This window comes from Chrysochloris asiatica, unplaced genomic scaffold (genome assembly GCF_000296735.1).
Source record: "Chrysochloris asiatica unplaced genomic scaffold, ChrAsi1.0 scaffold00001, whole genome shotgun sequence".
Taxonomy (NCBI): Eukaryota; Metazoa; Chordata; class Mammalia; order Afrosoricida; family Chrysochloridae; genus Chrysochloris; species Chrysochloris asiatica.
The window spans coordinates 6,491,128-6,497,071 of NW_006408519.1; the positions used below are offsets into that span (position 1 = coordinate 6,491,128).

The window sequence follows — 5,944 nt, forward strand, 5'->3', positions numbered from 1 at the left end:
GAGTTCTCAATTCATTGATACCATCAGCGTGCAAAGAACTTTTACCAGATACACTAGGATAACTCACAGTCCAATTTTGATACAATTTTCTTTTAAAGCCTGAACTGCAATCATTTTGTTTGTAATGGAATCCCACCATTTGGTTTAATCTATCTAATTCCTATTCTGTATAGGCCTTGATGTTAACTTATGTTACCAGGGACTCTCTCACGTTTGACTATCTTAGCAGACATGCCTAACTCTATGCGTAGGCAAGTACAGACCCAAAAGTACAGACCCAATCCTGGCCTGTGAGGGAGAGACATTTTGGTAGTTATAATAAGAAATGTTGTACAAACAATATCTGATATTCTACTTAGAACTCATGGAAGAAAAAACAAAAACACTGCTTAGAAACAATTATCCACAGATCAAAAGCCAACAAAATCTTTTTCCTAATGTTTAAAATAGTTAATTCTTTGTAGAGGACAAGAACAACTTGAAGTAAATCAGGAGATGTTTTCATATTAATCATTCTTTTCATGTACTTCAAATTTGTACTAAATGCCTTTCTCTTCTTGGACATCAGAAAGAACACCTGGGTATTCTGGAAGAAAATTGTACTTCTCTAATTCAGTTTCAGGAAAAACTGTGTCACTTTCAAATTCCTGCACGATCCTTGTCACAAATAGTCTAACGTGGCCTGGCTGGTTCATGACATCCTTGTACACAGAATTGCTTCCTACTATCTAAGCTATGTCTACTTTATTCCCTAATTCTGGCTGCTCAACAAGTTTTAAGGCGCCATCCAGACTTTTGGCAAGTTCCTTGTGTTCTCTACTGAGAACCAATATAATTCTATCTTTCAAAAGTCTATTCTTCTTAGGAATGGAGAGAACCAGGTCCTCCTACCCATAATCACCAAATTCTGTTTACCTTCCACTGAAGAAATTGTGGCCATTTGTTGGAAATATTTGAATTCATTCCTGAGTGGGGGCCAGGGTGGGTCTCCGTTCTTGCTGATACCCATGTTCTGGGACACAGGGATGATGCAGCTGAGTGTACAAACCATGACAGAAACAGTGAACACTTCTGCTCTCGCACTGGACACCCGGATTACCCAGGAAGCTTGGCGCGAAACTGCCTGTCTGTTTATTCTTGTAGTGTTTTCCTGAATTATTCTAAAGTGTCTATTATGTTCTCCCTTTGTCCTCAATCTTTCTATGTATCCTATGAAGGTACCTAATTATCATTCTTTTGAATTATTTTTCCCTTAGTTCCATTACTTTTTCTTCCTCAGAAACATTTTCTAGCTTTGCATCTTGGTCTTTTATTTGAGTCATTTTATCTTGTTTCTTCTTGCAAGCTAAAATTGCCTGTTGTCTCCAGAGCATTGTGGGATTGCAGTGTTTGTAAAAGCAAACAGTACAGTTAGTGCAGTTGTTGGACCTGGAGGGGAGAAATCTGTGGGGGGCTCCTGTAATTCACAAACTCTTGAGGTGGTTGTGGAAAGCATATGGCAGCAGAGTTCCTGGCCCTAGAAGAAGTTCCTATTGGCCTCAGTATTATCTAGGTTTAAGGCACTCAATCTGGAAGCAATTAAAAGGGCACTTGATGAAGCTGGTTTCAGTGTCTGTTCGGACCACAGTGAAGCTGGGGTAGCATGGCTGGTTAAATGCTCGTATGATGGCTCTCGGTTTAGTAGGTCCAGAGCTCAGCCCACCTGAATCCAGGCACCAAAGAGGCTCTCCAAAAGCAGCACAGCAGCCCCCACCTCACGCTGGCATGGCTGTCAACCATGTGACTCCAAATTCCCAAACAATAGGCCTCACTGGGAGTGGAGGAGGGTGGGAGCTGGCCACACTTACGGTCACCAGGGGGAAACATGGGGAGAAAGAAGAAATCACAGGTTCCATCACCCTTGAGTCTGCTCTGGCAGCCCTCCCTCAGCTGCCAAAGTTACTTACTTACAAGATGGTTGAGCCATGTCTGGCCAGCCTTTCACCAGTCTGTCTTCCTCTCTCACCATCCTCCTTTCACCTCTCTAACCTTTCTTCTGAGGTTCAGGGTACCAGGATTGTCTGGTTTTATTTTGTCTCCCGTAACTTTGTTTTAGAGGGTCCGTTTAGTGTGTCTGCCTAGTCTGCCATCTTGCCATAAGTAACCTTTCTGAATATATTTTCAGATGAGGCTAAATATTCAACTATGGAATTTTAAACTTCCCTCCACAAAATTCCATGTATTAAAATAAGGCATTCTCTTACCTATTTCTTGTTTTCTATGCAACACTGTACATTATGCATCCATTCTTGTGGAAAAGTTTAGGTCCAAGATAATGGAGAACTAGAAAAGAAAGACTTCTTTATTTTCCTTTCTTTTTTGCAGTAATATGAAATAAGTAAATCAAATCAAATCAGATCTTAGACAAGGGACCTTGTGAGGAAGAAATTTCCATTCTTTTACTTTACTCTTTTACAAGGTTAAAAAATAATCTACTTTTGGTATATTTATAAGACAATAAATATAAACATTTTAGATGTTAAGAATGGCCTTTAAAGAAAGCCTTGGGAGGGCTAAAGAAAATGTTAGTGAAATTTCCTCACTCTGACCAAAGTACCAGTGGGCAGAAGTTACCTTTAAGAATTACGCAAATGGGGCAATCAGAAATTGAGAGAGACCTTTTTCTGTTTCTAATGGTCCATGTCCTGTCCTTCAAACTGAGGTTTTATCAAAAAGAATTTTTTTTTTTCTAGAGAGCAGAAAATCCTCACTAGAGGAGCTATTTAAAGGCTCTGGCTTTGCATTGAAACTGCAGATTTGGCAGTAGCAGGTTTCAGCTGGATTTTCTGTGCAGTATGTGATGCAGCGGCAAACTTAGTCTTTTTAATATAACGGCAACAGTCCTTGGAAGGAATGGGAATGACTTCAGGCTGTGCCAAATTTTAAATGAAAAATCTAACTATAGCTGTTCCTTTCACTCCCTGGGAGAGCTTTGAATGATTGAATGAGAAGCCAGGGTTAAGGGTGACCCCAGCATGCCCGCTTTGGAGAAAAAAAGGTATAGCTTAGGTCAGTTTGCCCCACACCTAGCCCCTGGCAAGGATTTGCAGTCCTGTGACAATGGGAACAGTATGGAATTTAAAAGCATCTTAGCTGGGTTGAACCAGTGTAGGGCTGGTAAAAAGCGAAGGAGCTTTACTCTTTGATCTCTGAGCCCTTGAGCTACGGCACAAGAAATAATCACTGGGTTATAAAGTATATACCTAACTCACCATGTAAGCCAGGCAGCTAGCTGTCATAAGCCTTTCTGAACTTCATTCTAGGCCAGTGAGAGAAAAGGCAACATTACTAATGGAGAAAGGAGACGTCAAGATAGACACTCATCATTATGGAAGTACTGGGAGAAACAGCAGCATACGTTATTCTTTTAATGATTTCTCTTTTCATTCCACAAGCTTCTGTCCTCTGGCGTTTCCATCTCCACTATACTTTGAAAATGAATCTTTTTAGAAAAAGTAGACTCATTTGTGTATAACGAAATATGTCTCAAGAAATCTGTACTAACCTAAAAGTATATTTTTGGAGCACCTTGAGCTAAACCAGAAATAAGATATGCCAGAGAATATCTAGAAAACATACAGGACAGAATAAAGGGATTTTTTTTTTTTTTTTTTCAAGAGGAAAGGAATCGCCATAAAGAGACCTAAGATCTAAGAGAAGATGGAGCCAGAAGTACAAACTCAAACCACTAATAGAACAACATGGAGGTTTAACGTCCTGCTTTGGGACATCCATTAAAAAGTAGAAGAAAAGGAAAAGATACTGTCTCCCTTTCTTTTCACAAAAGATCTTTCAGTTTTGCCCCTTCAGAGTTAGTACATTAGTGAGGGTGTCCATGGGAGGCCTTAGTGACTGCCATTAGAAGGTAACAGAGGTATTGTCTGTCTGGGCCAATGGTATACAGACAAAGGACCAAAACTACCAAGAAAATGCAGCAATATCTATCGTGAGTAGATGATGAAGCCAAGTATACATGGTAATACACAGAAGAGACAAGAGAGTCAAATTTTATCTTCAGCAGCTATACCAATCTCTACAAAAGTGCTGATCAGATGCAACATTTGAAATGCCTTTATGGCAATTCCTGTCAATGCTCATAGTGAGCTTGTAGGGCAGAGTACAACTGCCCCATACTTTTCTAGGCTATCATATTTATGGAAGCAGACTGTCACACCTTTCTCTTGTAGAGTGGGTGGTGAGCTTAAACCACTAGGACCATTTGGTTAGCAGCCAAGCACTTAACTACTGTACCACCAGAGTGCCTTTGAAAGACCCAGATACTCCTTCAATTAGCTACTGGAGTGTAACAGCAGAGGACATCACTAGCATATTTCCTGCCAAGTTAAAAGTCAGTCAAGTCCTCAGCTCTGGAAGGAATAAGGTTATTGAAAGGATATAGCAACACTGACAGAACAGAAGTCCAGCCAATCTGAGCACAGCCAGCAGCCACCACCCACATAGCAGCTTTAGTGCTGAATTCCCGTGTCAACCTACACATACCTAACGTCTACCCTATATTCCCTCAGGCTTTCCCAGAAAATGTGATATTCTACCAGGAAACATCAATTGAAAATGCCTCAACACTGCTTTCCCTACAAAAAAGGAAGAAGAATACATTTTTGGAAGCAGAAATTGAGCTATGTAAGCATCTTGGTAAGTGTATGTTTTAATTTCCATAAACAAATAATGCCTTTCATCTATAATAGAAGAAAAGATTTTATCTGTTCATTATACCAGTTGACTATCTCCTTTTCTTTCTCCTATCAGAAAAAAAAAATGTTGTTTTTATGTCAAAGTCTGCACTTAGTCAGCGCTTAGTAAATAGACACTAGAAAATGGCGACCATTAATGTAACATACTTACCTACACAAAGGCCTTATGAGGAAAGCAGCAATATTTTATACAGTTCATAGATGAATATTATATTGCTGAACATAGATAAACATCAAAATGGAAAATTAATAAATAATTATGGAAAGAGAAAACCAGTAGAGATACATTTATTGTATCAATGTCATTGGTTCAGTTTTAACTCCTAGTGACCCTGTGTAATGTTTCTGAGCATGGCTGGGGGTTTGGACCACTGACCTTGCATTGTAAATAGCAATCCAGTGCTTTTCCTATAGTATCACAGCAGGGTACTGGAGATACATTTCGAAATACTTTAAGCAAAACAATGAATACAACCTAAGATCACTCTTAAAGAAAAATGATTATATCCTAAAATGAAAGTACATTTATTTTGTTTTCTGATTATTATATTTAGAAATGCATTAAAAGCATTCCAAATACAATTTCTAATGAGAATAACAATACTATAACACCTAATTGATACATGAATGTATTTGGGAGGTGATGCATGTCTAAATGATAGGCATCAGCCACCCTCTAACCAAGCTCAGTCCACTGCTGGACTTTGGAACCGCATCTGCTTGATTCAACTTCAAATTGTAGTTTCCTGAGGTCTTTCAGTATTGCCAAATCTCTGTGTCTCAATTGAAAATCAGGCTGTTTTTACCAAAAGCTTAAAATGATGTCATAAGCTGGTAGAAGAAACTACATATGGGAGCACTATAAAGAATCTTCTTGATGATGTGTTTGACTTCGCTTAGCCACACTCACCCTCATTCATCATTCCAGATCAAATAGAACATCATTATCCCACATAGAAGAACTATACTAACATCCATGTAGTCAAAATTCCAGGGGTATAAAGTACTTTTTAAAGATTTTATTATGAATTGAATCATAGTTTACATGTGAGAACATTTGTTTTTTACTTGACCAATCATATTTTGTTTCATTGCAATGATTATAATCTTCTCCATGAACCATCAGTTAACAGTATTGCCTCTATTAATTCTCTCTCTCTCTCTCTCTTTTTTTTTTTTATGAATACAAAAAC

General features: G+C 38.6%; 1 pseudogene; it reads right to left on the reverse strand.

Moving 5' to 3' along the window:
* Positions 1-506: 506 nt before the first annotated feature.
* On the reverse strand, positions 507-1,051 carry LOC102823239 (annotated as a pseudogene).
* Between the last annotated feature and the right edge of the window lie 4,893 nt (positions 1,052-5,944).